Raw genomic sequence first — 23,987 nt, 5'->3', positions numbered from 1 at the left:
AGGTCTCCCTTCTGACAGTGTTTTTTGGGGGAGTCTAGTGCCGTGGGGTGGAAGCGCTGCGTCCGTCCTCCTCCATAAGGAGCCTTGTGCCAGTACTGTGAAAGCACATGTGAATTGTCATGGTCTTGTCATCTTATCTACTACAATTAAACAGGAAAGAAATAGAGGTGATTTCCAATATGCTGCTTATACACACAGAAATTATACTGTGTTGCTATATCCACCTGTATTCGGTGGATGGAATTTATACATGGAAAAAGACTTTGTTATAAAATTCCTGAGATTACACTTATGTTTTTATCTCTGCATGCCTGAAGGAAAACATTTTTTAAATATCATGCTTAAGATAGAAAATAAAATGAATAAGCATTTCACAGTTTGTGACTCCTCCAAGCTGTGATTGATCATTGCCCCTCTGTTGTAGGTCCAGCCTGCCAGAGGAACCTTCAGATGATCCTCGGTGGCATTTCCGACACCATTAACGGAAGGGACAAGGCTAAGATAACAACGCACAACTTGTTTACTGCAAGCAGATGACAGAAGGAAACGGATATCAAACGAATTAACTCGTCAGAAGAGTAAGGCACCTTAGGAAATGCAAAACAGACCTCCTGGAATGATTCACATCTAGCACGAGTTAATGTCCGTTCCTCGCTTAGGTGYGGCAGGGTTGTAACCTAGTGCTCCAGTCTGAGAAACCTTGATGGTTGCATATCCTGGGTTTTTTGTGTTGAGATGAGTCTGCACTTTTACATGACTAATTACTACCTGCAGCAGCCATACCTACCTATGTTAGTATTATGTGCAAGGGCTACATTTACATTCACATGCCTGTGTGCATACAGACACACACACACACAAATACACCCCACACATGGACACACCAGTATTTTCTAATATAAACAAAAAGTACTATTATTTGCTTGCTGAGAAGTATTATTAAAATTGGCAGGTATGTTATATACTGTAAATACATTCTGTCTTTAAGAAGCTGCTTCTGTACCCAGTGCACACATTTAGCAATCTTCTCGAAGGAGCAAGGATCCTCTCATTTATAACCAACAGAGAATTTCTCAGAAATTGCATTTTACCATTTGTCAGCCACAAGCTGTCAGTGAAGCCTATTTACTCTTGGTAAACTTCCACCTGTGCCTCTTTCAAAGTTAACAGATTCTATTTTTAGAAAACTAGATTTTCTTTTCTCAGCATACCAGACTCCACTACAGCCCCACTACAGTAATATGTGCATTTATAGCTATCATTAACACAGTATTTTTATTAAGAACTTCAGTTTCTTTATATCCTTCATGAGGTAGTAAAGTATAACTAAAGGAGTCGGGGCTGTAATAGAGAAACATTTGCCATTATGTGTGTAGCACAAATTATACTTTGCAAACAGACAGGTGGCACATCAAGAATTCCTTTATATATTAAGGACAAATCCACTATAGCACTTTTCATTAAAAAAAAATCTTAGTAACACAAGACCTGATTATACTACTGTGTCTCAAAATAGCTAAAACATGATTTTTGTGTGCAAATAATGAGATCTAGACAATATACCATGAAAATGATCCTGTTGAATGAAATCTGAGGATCCCCCATATGTTCTGGTCTGCAACCAGCTGTTGTGAAAAGCTCTTTGCAGTCCTTTGGGTGCAGTAACCTCCTGGAGCAACAAGGGTCGTCCTCAAACAAAAGCAATTCAAGCCGCACAGCGTTATCACTTCCCTGCCAGAGAAGAAAATGAGGAAGGGAGGAGGGAACCTTATTCATCCTCTGCGCTGCCAAGCATTTTTACATCATCCTGGATTATGCAGTATAGCAGGGATTGTGGAGCATGGGCACCTCGGGAAAGGGCGATCTTCACCGGCCCCATGCACCGCACAGTGTGTGCTCCCACATGTGCAAGACAAACATCGCGGACACAGACTTCACATCTCTATCCAGAGCCAGTCTGCACCACCCCTGATTAACTGACCCTCGTTATGAGGAAGAGAGGTTACATGCCTTAGTGTGAAGTCTATGTTTATCCTGGTAGGATACAAAGGAGAATCCAGTCAAAACTAAATTAATAGCTTCCTTCTTAAGGATGAAATTATTACTGTGCAACACAGATTAAACTGAATTATGGCTCTGATTTCATTTTCCAATGATCTTTTACAATGTGTAGTGTCCAGCAATATATAGTGATAATTGTAATAAAGAATACAGAAGGATATATAATGTATAATAACATATAATGACTTTAGTGCTCAAATCATATTTTGAATGTAAATCATGGCTACACAAAATAGCTTGGAACAAGGCAAAAGATTTTTTTATTATTCAAAAAAAAAAAAAAAGGAAAGAAAAAGAAAACTGTAATGCAATGAGATAAAATTACCAAAGTAAGTGCAGAATAACTTTAGTTCAAGCAATTGTTGTATGGTCATAACCTTTCTGGGGTATCTGAATTTTCTTGTGATATCCCAATCACATTCATGACCTTAGAAGGGTTGAAATCCCTTTCTTAAACTGTATTGCTCACTTCCCTTTAAGTGAATTCCCCACCTGTGTACAAACACACAGACACACACAGACATGCACATGTGCTCCTAACCTTTCTCATTATGCACCGAAAGGCTTTAGGAGAGAGCCAAGCCACTGCACTTCTGCAATCAAACGTGATGCTGTTTCGTGGAAGTATCTTTCAAATTCTTGCACAGCAGATGTGCTACCCCAAATCAAGATGAGCTCCTTGCAGCCTGCGAGCTCTCTGCTCAAATTAAGAGACAGAATCATACACAATCCTCTTCCTTTATTCTGTTGGCCTAAATCAGCTCTATGACATCAACTACATCCATGGAAATGCTCCAAAGAGAAATGCTGGATTTAGCTGACAGATGCATAAAATCTCATGTTGTCACAGAATTCCCCCATGTCTACTCAGCACCAGCTGCAAAGAATGCAAATCTACAGCTGGGTCTGGTGTTCATTTGTACTCCAAATTCCCTCCTTCACAGCTGCTGTTTTCCACTTTCACATACTTAGAGCCAAATTTTCAGATGTAGGAGGCAGACCATATATTGATGCAAATATACATGTTCCTTTATTTGCCTCAGAAAATATCCGAGTAAAATAATACCATATTTGTGAGGGCATATTTGAGTATACTCAGCCTCCAGAATTGAAAACAATCTTGTTCATCTTTCAAGTGTAATCGCTTTTCAACTAGCTCTCTGGAACCAGTGTTGTCTTCTGAATATTTGTTCAGATTTAAAACAATGGGCATCTCATCCCTGCTTAGGCCTCCTGGGCATTGTGGAAATAAAAATCAGAGCTGTAGTAAGACGAAATAAAAGACATGTAATCATGAGGAATGGTAGAGCAGTGTTGCTTCAATTATCTATGCGGACTTTTGCTGGCCATCCTATACGCCCTTCAGGAAAGGAAGATCTAGCTTTCCGTTACGATTACTGATACCTTTGCTCTCCCTTATGTAGATATGATCAACCTGCACAGCTTTGTAATACAGTCAGTGAGTGCCATTAAAATAATACTCTACAAGAGCTATATTCATGTAAAGTTTCCCTTATTTTATAACTAAACAGAGGGAAAATCTCAAACAGCAGGTACAGATGAGTACAATAGCCTACATTTGTTTACTTGGCTTTCTTTAAATGACTTTAGATTTCTAAAGCTCACTGCCAGTGGCCTCCAGTTTGGATTTCATTTTCTTAGACAAAGAAAATACGCATTCCTTTCCCCTACTTATGTAATGTTCTTCAACTCACAGAGTGCTCAGTTGTATGGATAGTAATGGCGATCATTTCAAAGATTAGTTTACTTACAGCTCTGATTTTCCACCAAATCACTGATTTATACTTTAAAAATCTTTATTCACCCTACAGCTAAGACCTGACTGATTTTACAAAGGGATGAGTCTTATGCCATGTGATGGGGAAGTATTCAAAACACAGGCTCAAATTTGAATAAAAGTTAAAAACGGATAATCACATATAATTACCTGTTTTTTTAAGACAAGTGCWGCATGTACTTTGCCAGTACAACATGACTTATATCAGACACTGTTAGCCTCACAGAATTTTTATCTTTTCCCAAACTGTTTTGCCTTCAGTCAGATAGTAAACCCATACTGTGAACTGCAGTATGGCACAGATTTTTCATCCTATACCTGCAAATGGTAGAGACAGCCTCACAAGTACCGTGTACTTCTCCAAGCCTTGCCTTGGCTTACATGCAGCTTGTTCCAGCTCTTGCAACAGCGTTGCTGCCCGATACTCCCAGTTTTGGCCTTTGTGCGAGCAGAGCCAAGTCAGGTATCTGCATCTGCAATATAAATACTCTTGTAGACATTCACATTGCCGTAAGATTACTCCAGGGAATCAGATAAACAAAATCTGACCACGTTATACTGAAAAACTGACTCCTCTTAATGTGGTATAAGCCAAGGTCAGAGTCTTATTTTTGTCATGAAATGTTTTAATATAATTTGATGGTAGTTATGAAAAGTAAAAGTTAAGTGGAATAGAGAATCTCTAACTAATTCTCTATTATTAACTGTAGCCATCAGACAGAGCAAAGGTTATGTTAAATGTTAAATATTAAATGCATTTTTGGGTAGTCTAGAAATGTTTGTTATTATTCTTATTTACATATTCTTAACACTGAGTTTTCAGCATCTACAATAGCATCAATTTAAGAAAGCATTGATTTAAGAGAGCAGAACAAGTGGTGTTTATGGGTTTTACAAAAAAGTAATAGCAGAGATTGTCTATCTATCAGATAAGAAGAAAGGAGGGAGAAGAGTTTCGAACACTTTGAAGTGATATGACCCGGCACAAATAGCCTCAGTGACATTTCAGAGCAAATAGTCCAAGCATCAAGTACTTGTACTTCACATCACAAAGAAGGAAAGTGTAACAAGTTCAGCCTGATCTGCCTAAGTAAACTAGCTAGTGCCCAGATTAAGAGTATTTTATTTAATTCTGAGTCCCAGAGTTTAATCCTGGATATTCCCACAAGTATCACTACCATCATGGGTATAGGTAGTTATGTATTTGACTTCAAATGACTTTCTATTGATATCCTAATGACATGTCTTAGTACAGTAATTAGAAATGCTTTTACCAATTTACTCTTTCAGGTTAGTTGCTGTTTCCCTGAAAGAATGGAAGGGAGTTACTGCCCAGGTAAGAGTAAATATTTCTGAAATTTATAAGGAATATATATATAAATTTATATCTCTGAAATTTTATATTCAGAGATATAAAAATAAAAAAAAGCTACCCAGAGATTATATTTAAAAATGCAGTTGTGTAAAAGAAATATAAAAAATGTTGGTCGAATACTAAAGAAAGAAGTGCTGAGGAAGGTGGGGAAGACAGGGAGATTTTCACGCGGTGTGAACCATCAAAAAGTCCATTACAGGACACTGAGACCAAAGCTGTGAGAAGCTGGCAGGAAACTAAGTACCAGTTGTGTCCAGAATAAAACTCTTGAGATGCAGGAGGCACCTAAAAACCTGCACGTGGGTGCGTTTGGGAGGGCTGGGGGGAGAGTGCAGTGGGCACAGTTACTCCAAGGTAAACAGGCAGGTAGGCAGTAACTGCATAAAAATAGCAGGGAAAATAGGGAGACGCAATGTCACCTGTAAAAATAATTGGAAAACAGGATGAGAAGTTTCCTGTGTCGCAAAAGCTGTCAGCGAAAAGCTGCCTGCCGAAGCCTGCCCCTCACTCAATAAACACCACTTCTCTCAGAGGGGCAACGCGCGTTTGCAAACAGCGGCAGCCTTGCGGAGTAAATACGTTGCTGGAGACCATTACCTCTTTGCAACGCACCGAACCCTGCCAGGGCCTAATTCAGGAACAGGATTTAAGCGTGACAATACACTCGGGAGAATCAGGCCGCAGCGAACAACAAGCCCTGCTGGGTCAAGACCCACTGTATAAAATCAGATACCTCTGGATTAATTATACTGTATGCCTGCTTTACATTCATTATCATAGCAACTTATCTCTGAATCATTTTTTCCTGCTTGGAAAATAAATGTTTCTACTTTGCTTCATTGTTTAATAGCTGGAGCAGTCCATTATCCTGAGAAAACATTTTTTTTTTCATTTACACTGACTCTTAAATATTTTATGATCATTTTCCTTTCTAGTTTTCACCGTAAATAAAACAAGAGAAAATGACAGATATAAGATCTTAAGTAGTCACCAATGTATAAATGTGTATAATAATTTAGTGTATGTATTAGATTCTCACCTATTTTCCTTTTGACTTTGTATAAATTGTACTATATGCTGCACTGCTTCCTTCAATTATTTTAATTTATTTTAGACTGCCAGCACTTAATTGGATTGCCTTTCAACCCCTATGTTAGAAGTATTTCAGAGTGGGTTTCAGGAGATACAGCTTTTAAATAATGTCAGCTCCTGGAGTCTTTGAAAAGATATTTAATTATTACTTCTGCTCTGTGAGGCTTACTGCAATGATATTTCAGCACAGTACCTCTGCCAAGAACTCCTTGTTTCAGTTAGTTTAGAATCAAATACTATTTTTATCAATCTGGAAAAGGTGGTTGAATACATTTTTAATGATCAAATGTATTACATGCTACAGTTCTGCACATGTAGCCAAGTCCTCTGAATACATTACACTAAATGGGAGCAGATGTTCTGTACCGAACCCCTCCAGACTGAGTTATACGTTATGGGCAGTGTCCTCGTTGCATATGTAACGTACAGGGAGGATCATTACGCTAATCATAAATGTTGCATGTTCTATTAAATAAAACTGAAATATTGTAACTTTGTACAAAAAAGATATTCAAGTTCATTATGATCCGTAAATTCTTCTGATTGGCCACTAATTTCTTGTTCCTTTTTAACTTTAGCATATGGTAGTATGTCTGAGACAGGCTATAGAGATTTAAAAAATAACGTCAAAAAAGTGCAAAATAACTGTCTCTTGACGAACTCTTAAGTGCTGTGTGACAGTTCCCCTGAGTTCAGGCTAAACTACAGTTCAGCTCGTCCGAACTAGTGCAAGTTACAGCATCCCAAATTCTTATTTTACATTGTTCAAAATTTGCATAGCAATTACAAAAGCACATTCACAAATATAAATCATGATCTGGGGTAGCTTTTTTTTTTCAGTCTCAAGCTGAAAACCCTTTGAAGAGATTTTGAAGAGATAATGCTTCTAACCTTGTGAAATGGAAAAAAAAAAAAAAAAAAAAAAAAAGAAGTAGGCTTCTTTTATATGTTATACACTGGCTATCAAAGCCAAAAAATAATATATCTCTCTGGAAAATATTGGCTTTATCCATAAAATCTCTCTGTTCATTTTTCTGTTTTGAAATCATGAGGATGCACTTTGGGATGGAACAAAATGCTTCAGGAAGCATACCAACCTTTCTGAAACAGTTAAATTCCTGATATGTAGCACAAACAAGACATCAATTCTCAAAAGTCAGGATATGCAAAAAATAAGTTATTAGAACATATTAACTGCACTCACTACCACCATTTGTGCAACACAGACTAGGCATCACAGCATTAATACTTTTCTCCCAAAAAAGAAAAATACAAGTCTTCAGAACACATTCTTTCACCAAGCTGTCTACCCTGAATCTTGTAAGCTACAGAAATTTGGTGTGCTTCCAAGGACTAGTTAYAAAAGAGGTGAGATGTAAAGCCAGCATCAGAGTTGGGCAAATACATTTTTGTGTAAAGTAAATGAACTCGGAGGAGACTGGAACTGGGGAAGGTAAGGTAAATTCAGCTGATTGATAGTTTCAGCCAGAAACAGGGAGTGGAAAGAATTAAAAAAAAAAAATCACAGTATTTCAGTTCTACATTTTCTTTTCTAAAGAAATTGTTAATTTTGAAAACATTGAATATTTTGTTATATATTTTAAACAAAATATTTCGACACTATCTTTTTAAAGATCAGTTTTAATTATTGATTTTTTAGTACGTTAATCAAAAAGACTGAGCCCAAAATCTTGAAAAAATACTTCAAACTAAAAAAAAAAAAAAAAAAAAAGAAAAGAAAGATACAAAATGGATTTCCTGAAAGCATCAGAACATCTTAAGATGACTTTCTTACGAATTACAAGTAAGGTATAGAGCCTGTAATTTGCTGAGCTGTAGCGCGTGCTAAAATAGGATTTATTTTTAAAAACATTTTCTGAAACATTCTTGATATTTATATTCATTTGACCTAATTTTTAACCTAGGTCCCTGGGCCTGTTGTCTCCTATTGGCCAACTCCAGGCCTTGAGAGACATCTTGTTAATAGAAAATATTAGCCCTCAAAAACTTAACTGGGGGTTAAGCTGTCTGCAAGCAGTCTTAATTTATTGTAATTTCTTACACTGGCCTTTCAAAAAAATATATAATATCAAATACAGTATCTGACATGCATTTGACATTGCTGGAGACATTTGCATTTGACATTTGGCTATTCTTGTGTTTATTGGCTATTCTTGTATTTCTTTTATCTTGGCATATTTTCTTGGCTATTCTTGTGTTCCTTTTATGCCTTCACTAAATAACCAGAAATATTTACAGGAATATTTTCTGAGATTGTTTCTTAAATGGGGCAGCTGTACATCATGAGCACACGTACTTCATAAATCATAGTGAAAGGCAGGACAATGATAGTATAACAAAGAGGAATAGAAAAGATCGAAAAATAAATTCTGCAGAGTATACAGAATATTTGGGTTTTGCAGGCTTGAATAGACAAACAGAAATATTTGTATCAGATCTTAATTTTCTATCTATCACACCAAGGGACAGCTTGCTTTATGTCCCACCATGTTTGCATGCAAGCAAGCAAAGTAAATCGTAACTTGAAGGCCCCATGTGCCAGTTGCACCACTTCTCTTCCATATCATCAGGGGATGACATGATTGCATCACCACAAGCTACCATGGCTCAAGTTTTGGTTGCTGTGGTTTCTGTAGCTGACTTATATCAAAGGCTCACACAATATAATGAACAAGTTGTATTTTGCCAAGGCAAAGAAAAGCAAATGTTTTCTGTGTACTGTTGGAAAGACTGGGGAAGAGATACTATTTTTGCTGTTGACTTTCTCCATTGGAAACATGTCCACACTGTACTTCAGAGGTAGTATAATTTGCCAAACCTTTGAAATATGACTAGAGGAAATACTCTCAAAATGGTGTCATTTCTTTTAAAATATTTATTTCAGTGTGTATCTTTGGTTTTATTTATAAAAATTAATATGACCCTAGTCTATCACTTTAGATAGCCTGACCAATATATTCCTTAACATTCCCTTCATCCCATACACAGTAATCAACACACAAATATCAACCCATACTTCATTTTTTGTCTTTGATCCTTTCTTTCAAATTCTGAAAAGTAAAGGAGAAGGTATGTTTTCCAGCATGTCCTGAAGGCCAGAACAGTCCAGGATTATGGTCATTTGAATATAAGCAAAAGCAGCATTCAACACAGAAAGAAAATAAAGGAATACTCACAGAAAATCGAATCCTTCCTTAGATTTGAGGATCTCTGACATTTCTATTTCTCATCAGGCTACAAAATATGGAACATATAGAGGAGATATTATAACATTACTTACTTGCACTATTTATATATACCTTATTGTTGTTTGTTTAACCTTAATTTGATATAAAAAGTACTTTTCAGATAACATTCATACAAGTAAAATCCCATTGACCTGTAGGTTTTGCTTGATTAAAAGTAAAGTAACAAATCTTTGTCCTTTTACCCTGAACTGATTCTTTTTTCCTAAATACCTTCAGTACCTATGAGACAAACAATGATCTTATAAATAGAAAAAAGACATTGAAAAGAATGTAAACTAGAATATTGGACTTGTTAGACTGGAACTTAGACCCAGTGTATTTCGTCTGTTCTCTCACAGGTACCTCACCAAGATGTCTCAGGAATCACTCTTGGTGCCTATAAAAATTCTCCAAAACGCATCTGAATGGGATTTATTTAATGGAGTGCTTGAGAGTGAGACATGTGATTGGCTCCAACCAGAAACACAGGAGGCAGGTTAAACAAGAAGAATCTCATCAGCATGTTTTCCTCCCTCTTTATGTTGACTTTCTTTATAAAATCTCATAGTTGGAAGTTGCTTAGGATTTACAGAAAATGTGTAAACACTACATGGCATCTATACCAATTCCCTTGACATTTTTCAAAGGGATAGCAGCTTAGCTTTACGCAGCACTAGAAATGGCCTTAGCTTTTGCAAACCCTATGTAGAGTACCTGTGTTATGCAAGAGTCCCAAAAGACTGCTTCCTCTTCTTTCATCCTCTGATCGTCATCTAAAATCTGACAAACGGGAAAAACAGAACAACGTAATTTCTGTATAACATTCTTAATTATGAAATACTAACATTTCAGCATGCAATGTTTTAGCAGCAGTTTGGAAACCCGTTTATGAAACTGGGTACCACACATTTACATACAATTGAATCTGTACAAAAGAAACCAATCTGTGCATAGAACAAACTTTGGCACATAGCACCTTGGGGTGTCGGGGGGAAGAGCTCAAAGGCCATCACATCCTCTGTCTTGCCTAGACTTTCCTGCTCAGAGTCAGAGCTGCCCTGTAAGGGAATGGCAACAGCCAGAAGCTCTTATCACCACACAGGAGATGACCTGAACAGGAAGGCAGAAAGGGTCTTTAATGGCACACACCCTTTTCCTCTCCTGGCCTCAAAAAAGTCCTGCTCATTCCTGAAGGGAGAGAAATGCCATTAGTAGAGGACAGACAGCACATGGGATCCTGGAAGCAGCAGCTGCAACAGATGCTGGCATATAGATAAAAAGGAGTGTTTTGCAATGGATGAGACTTTAACATGCCTAACTAAAACACATGAAATTATAGTGAGAAGGGAAATGTTACATTTTGTTTGAGTAGCATGAGAGTAAGTATGACTTGATGATGAAAGAAGTATTCTACAACCAAACTAAAGCTGGCGGAACAGTCAACTAAAAACCTTGGAGGAATGCATCAAAAAGATGTGCATTAATCTTGTCAAAGATTTAAGCTGATTCTGCAAATAAAAACAAGGAAATAACAAAGAGCAAAAATATTTTTATCAAATTTTCTAAGCAAGCACAGTTTTTTTTTCATGAAGAAAGCAACTGGAATAAACCAGTGCAAGTATAAAAATTTTGACCGTGAATTTGGTTTGGTGTGAGGGTACAGATTTAAATGTGTTCTTCAAAAATATCTACTGTAAAGCATATTATTAAATGGGGGAATAAGGAAGAAGTAAGAGGAAAAAATGCATTAAAAGGACACAGCATAGCGTATAATGCAATAGCCACTACGTTCTCTAATGAAAGACTACATTTGTGCTATTCTGTAATATAAATCCAGAGAAATATCCCAAGTAGACAGATTTTCAGTGGAGTTTTGTGAATCAAGTGCTTACTAGTTAACACTATTGCAAAGAATACTTTGGACACTGCACAACCATTTGCCCAAAACAACAACCACTTTTAGTTTATCAGTAAAGAGGTGTCTATAGCCAAATAAAAATGCAGGGCATATGCAGAACAATTTCACAAAATTGGTAAGTAGACTGAGTCAATTTATAATGAGTTAATTTGAAGTATCATTATAGTTTAAAATATCCATGAGACATATAGATGCTATAGATGTAAGTTCTATAATTTTTGCTGTATACTCTGTGCTCTAACTGGCAGGAACCATTCGGACATAACACTCACATTTTAATTAGTAACAAAATAAGAAGGAGATATAAAAGACACGATGACGAAAAAGAATGGCAAATCCTGGCACAATGATTCAAAGAAGAAAAAGTGGAAAACAAAATACATTAGTCAGAGCAGTCACAACACTTAATTTTGAAATATTTGAGGGAGGTAGGACAAAACTGAATATTAGCACAAATGTTTTTTTCTGGTCATCCAACTCAAATCTTTTCATAGATGAAAAGATGAAAAATATTTAAACTGAGTTGAGTCAAAAAATATGTTCTTAGTCTGCAAAAAAGACTGATTTAAGCTTTTTGTAACACAATGTTATATGTATACATATACAGACTGTGACTGGCAACGGCTGGAAGTCTGTRTGTTAACTTATAAATTGCATATCTAGGGTTAACTTGGAACATATCTAGTTAACTTGGAACTGTAGTTAACTATTTCAGAATGACTTTTATGAAAAGTTACTTATATTATTTGTCATGGATGTGCATATTTTCTGCCACCCTTTGTTACTCAGTGCTTTACATATTTCATAGGAATATAAGATTGGAAGGCCCCCTCTTTAGTCCCTTAATACATTCCCTGCTGACACAGAGAAGTGAGTGAATAGTTTGCTATCACTCAGTCATTATTAGATACATTAGACAGTTTCCTTTTTCTCTTTTTAATAATATTGTCCAGGAAACCTCTGTAAGTCTCATTACGTTAGGTTCACTGCCAGTGCTCATGAACAAAGGGGAAAGACGTACAATAAAACCAAAACCAGCTATCTTTTAACCACATGTAAATTCCTGGTATGGCTGAAGGCAGTGGGTGTCCTGCTGTTTGTTGAGAATTTCACTACACACTTAAAGAAACCTCAGAGGAGGTGCTCTCACTCCTTAAAGCTTTTTGCACCGAGCAATCACAGGCATAAAGCAAGGATGAGAACAAAAAGCTAAATGCATAAACAGATTAGGGTCCAAGATTTACTCACTGAATTTAAAACATATGTACCTGAAGCCCTCACTTGATAGTTCCTTGCTCTGAAAAGGTCTAACATTCCCAGTACCTAAATTTTGCTTATAAAATATCTGAGGCACGCATAGAACTGCTTATGTCCTCAAAGAAAATCCCCACATTATAGAAGTACCATAATCTTTCTTCTCCGTGAAGCCAAATGCAACTGGTGTTCTTAGCCAAAGGTTGTTTCTTGTACAGAACTAAGAAAAAAAGTACTGTATCTTGTGTCCTTATCTTTTAATGTCCTCATCTTTTACTCAAAATTCAGAGAACCCAAAGGTCAAACTACTCACCCAGGATATACAAGACCCAAGGTTAAATTTCAGCATAATTTCACCACATCACCCATTTCCCAAAGGAATGTATTATCTCCATGTCTCCAATAGGTTAGAGTGAAATTCTCTCAATTAGTCTCTTAAACTGTCTCCATTTTGCATATAATAACTTGGCAGGAATTCAAAGCCTGGAGAGATCTGAACAGCTAAAAATCCTTTCAACTACTTTATACAGTATGGAACAGTTTCTTTAGAAGAAACTATAAAAAGCACTCTCAATACTCCCTTCCCCCACTGCCCCCTTCAAAGACAGAAGAAGAAGTTTGAAAATGGCAGTGAATGTTTCACAGTAATTAATAAGTTATATTGGATCTGCCTCTCCCCTGCTTTGGGGATTTCTAAGAAACGTCATCTGCTTTCAGGAAAGAGTTACCGGCTTTGAAGACCAGTTTTTTTAAGGGGTAAGACTTGTGCTTACTTGGAACTTCTCATTATCATTGCTTGTTGACTATCCCTAGTGTCTTCTGTAGACCCCATTCTTCGGCATCTAACTCTCCGTATATATAGTATAATTGCTTAACTGTTGATTTCTCCAGCACTGGAAAGTTGATACCTGCAAATTCTATAGGCTGATGGAGGACACAAGCACATAAAATAAAAGAAAATAGAGTTTCTTTCTGACATTCTTTAGCACTAAATTACTCGTCCTGCTGATCAAATGGCGTATAATAATGTAGTGTCAAATTGGACTATTAAAATATTTTCCTGGGGAGGTCATACTTCTGGACTTGCATAAGGGTTCTTGCATTCATGAAAACAGGGAAATGACAAAGTACTTTTGGACTGAAAATCAGTATTTCCCCTGCACCGAATAAGTCATGCAGACTTTCTTAACTAGTTGCAAAATAAGCAAGGAATATCAGCTCAAAACATGGTTGAACCAGCAGGTGAAGGTAAAAGATGCTTGCATTTGTTGTCTTCTGAACACTACATAAGGCTTTCACTTTTCACCTCCAGTAGATATTGATTTTTCTTATATATTTCATAGTCTTTAACAGTAGTATTCCTGAGGTCACTTACACACACCTGCTTCATAGCAAGAGGAAAGAGTTCACGATTATCCTCCTKAATTTTCACTTGTTCAACATCTGTAACACTTTAAAAACAAAAATCTCCTTTATTATACCTGAACCTTGTGTCCCATGATTTTATCTCTGACTCAGGACATCTTGGCTCTTGATCTTTTGTTACTACCTTAATTAAATGGAAAACAATCACCCAGAGTAGCCAGTTCTCTGGGAGGTTTACATAAGAGATCTGAAAACTGGAGTTTGTTTCTCAACCTGGCTCTTACTTATGTTACTTTGAAAAGCAACTGAGATCAATTATTTTTTGTTCTCTGTCCATCATGTAGTATTTGAGAACATGTCAACCTGTTGTAYGGTTACTGTATCAGCTCACACACTGCTTCAAAGACAGTTATATGAGCTGGTAGAGCAAAACTTACAGTGAAGAATTATCAAGAATACTCTCTGATACATGAGATATAGCGTTAGAACATGGATCAAACAATTCTCAATAGAGCAAAGAAGTTAATAGACCCTCCCTACCCACATACCCATAGGTATGTTGAATTTAGAGGATCTTTTGCTCTCCTGAACCATTCATCCCTTTCTAGATTGTGCCAAAGAAAGTAATTGCCGCAATTACTGTTTTATCAAACGGTAACTCTTGATAGATTTCCTTGAAAAAGTAGCTATCAAGTTGGAGGTAATATGTAAGATATAAATACAACAGCAATCATTATGCATACCACATTAATTTTGTACACTGACATGTGCCACTTTTAAACACCTCTGAACACTTTTAAACACTTATGAAAAGAAGCAGGATATGTTTTCTCAAAAAGCAAAACAAGGAAAGATGAAAGACTGTATTTCATTATCGCCGAACCAGAAGGTGTAAAACTGTTATATAGAAGTCAGAAGAGTAACTGTGATCTAGATTTCTGAGAAGAAATCTGTGTTTACTAGATCTTGAGATGGGTTGGCATAAACCTTTTTCCTGTAGTGGAGATGCCCCAAAAAAGACCAAAGAGACTTTTAAATTAAAGAAGTAATGTTGTTTTAGAAAACTGAATTCTTTTTTACACCCAGGAGGCTCCAGTGGCCTCCTGGACTGAAGCAAACTGCACAGTCTCCTCTGATTCCTAGGAAATTTTTCTTTTCTTACCTACGGATGTTTCCTGCTCCTCTTAGAAGTCTCTCTGCTTTCCCAGCAGGCTCCAGGCTCCTGCTTCCATTCTTCTCCTACACGCATCAGTCTCTGGAACTTTTCCTCTCCAGCTGTGCCCAGATGTTCCCAAGGAAAGAAGCCATCTTTCCTTAAAGAAATCTCACTGACTCAGTTATCCTTTTAAAATATACCAATGTACAAATTGAGAACAAATAAACCAGATGCATACTGTCCATAATGGCCCATTGCTCTCAGTCAATATTTTTCAACTCATTCCAGAAAAACAGAGAAAATCATTACCAGAAATAAAACAAACTATTAAAGGTTGTTACAAGCTATAAATGAAGACAGGCATTAATTTATCTGGCAAAAGACAGAGATGTCTGTGCTCCTCAACTTCAGCAGTACCTTTCAGGCCATGAGCATTGCAAGTCAGTGACAAAAGGCCATTCTATCACTGTACAGCACACACATACACGTCTATACCTGTGCCAGTCCTACCAATCTACATGATTTTGATGGGTCTTTAAAACAACGGTGGCTCCCTTGGTCAGCAGCCTATACTGCGTCTGTACTACCTTTGTGGACACACCAGCAGGAGAACTTCGACCACCAGTACAATCAGATTAGATTGATTTTTTTGTCCACATTCCCTGGGTTTATTGCCCTTTAGCACTGTTTAAACAAATTCTTTCTGCCTGGCACTCAGCCTGCATCTTCTCTGGGCCAGATGTGCTGCATTCAACCTATAAACATAATTCCCATCCTCAGTTTTTTTCAGTTCAAAGTGTCCAAAATAATAAGACAGCTTTCTCACTGGCCACTCACATAACACCAGTGTTATGCACAGTCTGTCCTAGAGAGCAATATGATTGAACTTTGGGACATGAGATCTGGCAAGAGGGTACTGGATATATGTCCTGGCAGAGAAAGTCACGTTAAGGGTAGCCCTCTGCCAGACTGTCTGGAAGTTACTCTGAAGCAAATTATCAGCTGTGCCTGGGTTTATATTTGGATAAAATAATTGCCTTCTTTAGAAGGGAGGCAAGCAAGATGGCTAATCGGGGAAAGTGATTAAACAAATCACTTTCAAAGTGATCAAAAGATGAAACAGGGACTGAGCAAACAGACACTGTAAGGAGATCAGTCCATATAGTAAAAGCAAATGTAAGTCTTAACCACTACTGGCACACATTGTCTTCCTCACGCCAGTCCTTACCCAACTCTTCCAGAGGGACAAACTGTCCGGGCGCCGGGYGCCCGGAGGCTCCTGGTGCCGGTGCCAGGGGGTTCCGGCAGGGCAAGTCCAGGTCTTGCCACTGGGCCCGTCCCCCTGCCTGGAGGGAGCAGGGCCCTGGGGGCAGCTGCGGCAGCCCCAGCCTTGGCATCAAGCACCTAATCATACCCGCAGGACCTGAGGTAAATGAGGCTCCAAAATCACAGCTTTAGCTTCCCATATTCATTACTCCAACCCTACCTTCAAGTATGGACAGGGAATAAATTCATACTGCAGAACTGAATATAAACCACTAAGAACAAAAATAAAGTTTAATTCATCAACACCTACTTCATAACACTGCAGCCTTCCAGAATTGGCAATAATTAAATATTTGGAAGCCTTGGATTCCCAAATCCTAACCCAAGACCAAGTCCTAACTTTAACATTCGGCAGCTGACAAATTCTTACAATTAAAACCAAAATGTGTTACTAGCAACTGCTGATACTAATACCCTTCTAAAATCTGAAGCATTATAGACATTAGCAGCAAACTGAATTCTTATGGTTTTCCAGACCCTAATTCCCAGACTGTAATCCTAACCGTATCCCTACCCCACATCATAATTATAACCATGGGACTATGACTCACAATAACAGAAAATAAGAAATTGGCCTTCATCACCTTCAACGCTTCTTCTAACTCTCTAGGAAATCAAAAGACTGGCAATAAACCGGGCTTTTAAGTCTATCAAACCCTAACTCTGACTCCAAATTTAATTACTGGCAGGAGTTCCCTTTCAGCAGTGGAAAGAACCTAATGTATTGTTCCCTAATGATATATTCCCTCTTTGTATCCTAGAAGGTTCCACAAAAATGCATCAATAAATAGGGCTTTTGAAATATTGGGTTCCCAAACCATAACCCCAACCCTAAATTCAATCTTAATTATGCTTAATTAGATACCACATCAAATTTAAACTTTTGATTTGTAAGTGCTAAGCTTACTTCTGACTCTTAATCTAAGCTTAATTGTCAGCAGAAGTCAGTTCTAGTACTTAAAGAGAACATGAGGAATTCTCTACCATACTAACATATTAATGAAAGCTATTTTAATTGTAATTATTAATATAAATAAATAGTAATGAATATTAATTTTTGCTGTCATACAAAGTGCAAATCCAGATACTAAATTTACTTATATGAACGAGGCCTAGAATTAACTGAGACCATAAAGCATTGACCCATCCAGCTGCCTTCCCTACTCTTAATTATCTAGAATGCAAAAAATAAAGAGGTTATTCTAAACAACAAATCCAAAACTTTAGCACTAAGCCCAACCCTAATATTAACATTAATCATCAGCAGTGAGTACAGGAATAAAAGCTAAAGTGAGGCATATTCCCATAAAGAAACATGTTATCTTTGGATTTCCCTAGTCCCTGGAGAATCCGCCAATAAACTGAGAGCAGGAAACCTTAGATTCCGAGTTCTTAACACTAACGCTTACAGTTGTGTAAGCATTATGCAGCCTCTACAAGACAACGTAGAGCATTAATCCTTTCCAAAATCTACTCACTTCCAACTCTTTAGGAATAACCGAACGCAAGAACATGCTGGGCTCTTAGAAAGGAACATGTTATTAGGGGAGAATACGTCTTCACTTGGAACCTAATCTCAGTCCTAAATTTAAAGCAAGTTAGAGCCTTAACCTCACACAGCTCAACCCTAGCTCTAATTTTATTTATTATTAGAGTGTGCATCAAAACAGTAAAGCACACAGCATTTGCCTCTACCAACACCTGTTACGTGATCTTCTTAACTCTGCAAAGCACAGAGAACACCTTAAAAGGCTGGAGTTTTGAGAATCCGCTTCCAAACACTACCTCTGACCTTAATTATTTACTGGGTTAACAAAATAATAAGAGTACATCCAACCTCCTGCCCTGTCAGAACCTGCCCTCTTCCTAACTCTATTCCTAGCAGACAATTCCCAAATCCCAGCTCTAGCCCTTACATTCAACATACAGAAACAGTAAAGGAGGACACAGGGTATTTGCCCTTTCAGATGCTGCCCTATTCCTGATTCTTTGTCCCCTCAAGAAAACAAAAGAATCCACCATTTCTCCCTCATACTCCCAAGCCCTAGTTTGGGACCTGAACACCCTGAAGCTTAATGTCCGCTAGCACACCCCAAACAGTCACTTATGACCTGTCCCCTTCTGTACCCCGTGAGTGCAGAAGCTTTATACTGACTCTTGTACAAACCATATTCCACTTTTTAATTATTCCTAGCAGACAAATTCTAGGATATTTATCTCTGCAGATTAATCCCAGCAGATTAAGAAAGACTAGCATTATTAACATTTATTCTCCTTCTACCTATATGGAACCTACAGAATATTGCGGTGAACTTGACTCCTGACCTTACAGAAATTCCAAAGTTAACCTCAACGCTCATTCTACTTAAGGGCTGGCATCTATATCTAATATCAAAAGAGACTTTAAAATACTCCCTTTTATTACCATTTGTCCTCTTCACAGTTTTGAGGAACTTGACAACTTAATATCGGCTATGTTTAAAGAGCCAGGGAAAATAACAAAATATTACTTTTTGTGAGTTTACGGTTAACTGGTATTAAGTTAAACAGGATTTTTTTAAATAGTTATTATTCTTCTGGGAAACATTTTTCACTGACTCTTCCTCCAGACTGTTTGCATTGTAAACACCTCATTAGAACGAACTGAATACTCAACAAAAAGTTTCAAAGTGAATACATTTCATAGCAAAGCTGACAGCTACTGAAATCAACTCCTTCAGCAGAAATGTTTTATAAAGATACACGCTAATTCTCTATTTTTTAAACATAACTTAATATGTTCTAAACCCGCATAGAATTCTTACACAATGAATGTAAAAGTTGTCTTGATTAGAACTGATAAGAGAAAAGTAAGATACAAAAACTATTTAGTTATTAGAAGTTTAATTTTTTTAGCAGCAATTCTGATTTCAGTAGTACTAACTACTGTTACAAAGTACAACTTTAGTTTCATACTTGATGCAAGTTCTCCACCTAGTGGGGTAATTTTTAATACTCTAACTGGATTGCAATTCCTGACACGGTCATCATTTTTATTTCTGATTAATTTAAGGAATAATAGCAATGATTTCCTTATGCAATATTTTATAAATATTTATGCAATATAACAAGTTTGTTTTGAAAAAAACAGCCTCCAAAATTTTGTTATTCTAGTTTTTGGCAGCTGGGTAAAGAACAGTTCTTAGAAACTCCTATATACTTTACAAATACTAACAACCACCATATTTTAGACAAAATTTTAGAGTGGGCAACGTACCTACTCATACAACATTAACAAAACAAACCCATGCAGATGCCAGAGTAAAAAGTAAATTTGAACAACTTCTCATGGGACGGATGATTTCAAGTCACTTGAAGTCCTTACTTTCAGGCTACATGGGACTGTAAAATATATATTCTAGTCTGACCACGCATGTTTGTGCATCATGCTGGAATTCCTGAGGAAAGCAGAAGGATCATGGTCATTCATAAAGTCAAACCAGATGATCATAATTATCCATCCTGTTTAAATATATGAATCATCATAATCTTTGTACTTGAGCTTGCAAGAACAATAACCTCTTGGAAAAAAAAATACAAAAGTAAGACCTGATACAAAATATATTGTCCACATTTCAGACCTATTAAAACTAAGCTGGCCCCTGCTCAAGTACTTCTAATCACAACTACAGCAGTATGGCATAGAGAAATAAATGTGCCTTCAGGTAGGTTGATCCTGAGCCACTTAGGAAGGCTAAGGTCAAAACTGCAGCTATGAATTTCACCTCAGTTCCTATCAGCAACTAGTACCAGTACCAAAGCAATTGGCGTAATGCAGTGTGCTCCCTGCATGATATATTACTTAATAATTGCATGGCTGCATTTCAAGTCACCTTCAGTTCACAGTAATTTTTAGTTATCACTTGACAGCAAGAGTGGGTCACAGTTATCCTGCACTTCAGATAATGAAGGTTTAGATTATAGTAGCCTGCCCACATCAGACAAAAGGGCCACACATTCTGAGTAGAGAACGGATCAACATTATAGACTTGGTCTTCTATAACATTCATTGCAGCAGACAAATGTCCCTACTTCATAAAAAGCAAAACTGAGACAGAAGGATGTTATGACTTATCTGAAAAGATCACGGACAAGAGACAGTGGATGAAGGAGACATAACTGAATTCTTTCTGTTTAAGCTAATAATATGTAGCCTTCAAAGACATTTTCTTTCTAAACAGGAAAATAATGCTTAATGCAGTAAAGAAGGTTTTTTAATATCACATAGACATGAACACAGTATCCTGCAGAGAATGATGCCAGATAAGAAAGAAGAGATTCCTTGTCATCATGGCATATGCACATGCACATATAGACATATATTGTCTTTTAGAGTAGATGAGTTTCAACTGCGGAGTGAACCTTAGTACAATAATTGTTTTTATTTACTTTTTCCTCAAAAAAAATCAAATATAGAACTATGTAACTTGTGGAGTTTTTCAAAATTTTTCCAAGAGCACTCACCAAACTTCTGCTATCCAAAGGAAGTAATTCTCTCAATGACTTCACTGCACTTTTTACAATTATTTTAGTTCATGGTTCATCATCAAGAACAAATCTTTTTCAGTTTGGAGACCAAAGTGCAGGCTTTAAAAGCCCTGGAGTCTTTCTTGACTGGCAAATCAAGAGTTAAACTGCAGAAACCAGCAGCAGTTTGTAAGGAACTCCCAAGAATAGCAAAGGCTTAGGTGGGGAGCTGACAGGTCCCAAATGATTGTGCTAAGGAAGGTCTGCACCTCCTCAATGAACAGTTCCTGTAAACATTTCACTTTGTTTTAAATGTACATGGGGTAAATGCTGCAAAAGCCCTTTTTTGCAGAGGACTGTTCAGAAAGTTGTGATGCATCAGTCCTTTCTAGCTGCTGGACTGTATGTTCTGTCTAGGGAGTCAGTCAATGTAGGAGCCTAAGCCTAGGTTCTGCCTCTTGGTGTGTTGCAGTTATTTGTATACTTGAAATCAAAGAATATTGCTTACTAAGGGCTGCCAAATACTCGAAAGTGGAAATACCCTGAGCACAAGGACAATGAAAGATTAGACTTACTTATTAAGTCAGACCACATGAGCAATCCAGTCAAAAACAGAAGGGCAAAACTCAAACTCTCTTCACCGTTCTCCTGCCTGGAAGCATGTCCCATAGTCTTCAGCTGTAGTTACAACTGGGCTTTTGCCAGCATAGTACTTATATATACACACATATATGTGTGTGTGTGTGTGTGTGTGTGTGTGTGTGTGTGTGTGTGTGTGCGCTCTATATGAGTATATAATTGCTAATATAACTGCTCCTCAGTGGCAGGAAGACAGACTGGAGTAATGGTGTTTCCCACTTGCTAGGTTCCTTTCCACTGAGACTGCAACAAGGTTCCAGGGAATGAGCTAGAAAATGTCTGCAATACTCTTCAAACCTGCAGTACAAGGAAGTTCATGTGGTATACAAACACACACACACACACACACACACACACACATACACATACACATATACTTTTATATACGTATGTATTCAATTATTTCCTAAATTTTTGTTGTCTGATTGAAACGAGGTTTTCATCTGAATGGAAACTGACCTTGCTAAAATGCAAACAATCAGGAAAAGTAAAAGAGGCCCTCAAAAGGGCCCTAAGATATTTGAAAAGTTACCTTATGAGAGCATAATAATTTCACAGCAACATAAGGATTGATGGGAAAAATCTTGATGCTTAGAAATTTCTCATTCATAAGGATGTAGCTAAGAGGCACCGTTTCAAGAGTGAGACTAAAGCAAGTGTACAGCTCTAATTTTTGATATTCTCCTAGGGATTTGCATGAAGATTTCTGTATACGAACAATCAAAATTAAAGAAATAAAATGAAGTTTGCTAGTACAGTTAAGAGCCAAATATCATCTTACTTATCACCAACTGCTTTGTTGCTAGGACTGTAACAAATTTTAGACAAAATTATCATGGAAAGAAATATTTTCACTTGTCATGACTAAACAAAAAAGGGCTGAATTCTTCTGTGAAATTTGTGCAAAAAACTCCTATGAATCAGAAAATGTCACTGCAGTAAATGGAAGTTTTTAGAAGTGATGAACAAATAGAAATGTTGGCTAACAAAGGAAATATTTAAACATTGCTAGTCACAGTTGTAACTACTGTACCAGAATATGCCAGCTTGCTATGTACTTTACTTTGGAATAAAGTCAAAAACATCTGTAATTCACATTTTTATCAATGCTAGTGCCCTTTCTCTTTGTTTCAGTTATTAAGTCAGTTATTAATAAGCTAGCATCTGATTTTGACTTTGTACAACTTGATGTTTTCTTGAGTTACTTGTTACTTTCTTAGTAATATAGGAGATTCTCCTTTCTTAATCGCGAATCATGAAAAGATCCCTTAAAAAGACTTGTGCTATTGCAAGAACACAACTCACTGTTAGAAAACATATATTCATATATCTACTGCTGAAGGCAATTTTCAGCTGATTGCCACTGTGCAGCTACAGGAAGAGAGGGAACATTTCTTCATTATATTATCATTATAATTAGAGTCATACTGGACACAGAATAAGTATCCCTTGGGATTGGATTGTGATTCCAAATTCTCTTTTTTTCTAAAGATGATAAATGCAAAACACTTTAAGTAGCTGCTGTCCTTTTTTTATCTGGGGTACATGGACAAAATCTGTCACATTATTCTTTTATGAATTGACCATTTACTAAGCACTTTAGAAATTCTAAAAGATCTTTCACAGCCTGACTGTGCTGGCAAGGATTATATTCAGAGTTATGATGTTTGGATACTGTGGGAAACATGTAGTCTGTTTACATCTATATGACTTGGTTTTTTTCCTCTCATCCCCTAACTGAAGATTTACATGAGAAGTTTTAGAAAATTTAAACTTTCAACTTTAGTCTCACAGATTCATCACTTGCTTATTACCTGCTAAAATAAAGTCCTAGAACACTAAAAGGATGATTTCATAYTACCCAAAATAAAAGTCATGACGCCACATAAACTTCATGGAGCAAGAAAGGCTAAACTGGTATCTGAAGGAGGTCACCGAAAATCTGAGTCACTTTCTGGAGATGACTGTCGTTCTCCCATTACACAGGGAACTAAAACTGTTGGAAGGCTAAACTTAGGTATTCTTGGTTAACCCAAATGCATCCCATTAGATGAGAAGCAGAAAGTAAGCAGGTTGGTAACAATGTTTGCTAAGGGGAGAGTGCCCTATCCCAGTACCGAGATGCAACAGCTGAGAACAAACAGCTATGAATAAAATTGGCAGGAAATTGCTGTCATGATACTTTTGGGAAAGATTTTGATGTAAATTAGAGTAAGTTGAAGGAAGCAGCTAGGTTAAGCTCTGAATCT

General features: G+C 37.1%; 1 long non-coding RNA gene across 3 annotated transcripts in view; it reads right to left on the bottom strand.

The window, feature by feature from the left end:
• Positions 1 to 1,455: 1,455 nt before the first annotated feature.
• The window catches only part of LOC146591029 (uncharacterized), a 42,061-nt gene continuing 19,529 nt past the window's right edge, over positions 1,456 to 23,987 (bottom strand). The window contains exons 3-7 of one of the 3 annotated variants that reach the window (XR_014896879.1): positions 15,274 to 15,419; positions 10,289 to 10,354; positions 9,524 to 9,581; positions 4,178 to 4,332; positions 1,456 to 1,731 (exon numbers count right to left, since the gene is read on the bottom strand). This is a non-coding gene — a long non-coding RNA (uncharacterized LOC146591029). Of the gene's footprint in view, positions 1,732 to 3,068; positions 3,323 to 4,177; positions 4,333 to 9,523; positions 9,582 to 10,288; positions 10,355 to 15,273; positions 15,420 to 23,987 lie in introns of those variants that run through there. The other 2 variants (XR_014896877.1, XR_014896878.1) reach the window with 2 other exon arrangements.

The sequence above is a fragment of the Rhea americana genome, unplaced genomic scaffold (genome assembly GCF_003343005.1).
Source record: "Rhea americana isolate MKP2758 unplaced genomic scaffold, rheAme1 scaffold_39, whole genome shotgun sequence".
NCBI classification, from domain to species: Eukaryota; Metazoa; Chordata; class Aves; order Rheiformes; family Rheidae; genus Rhea; species Rhea americana.
The sequence above is the reverse complement of the archived record's forward strand: the minus strand, read 5'-3'. Positions and strand labels throughout refer to the sequence as shown.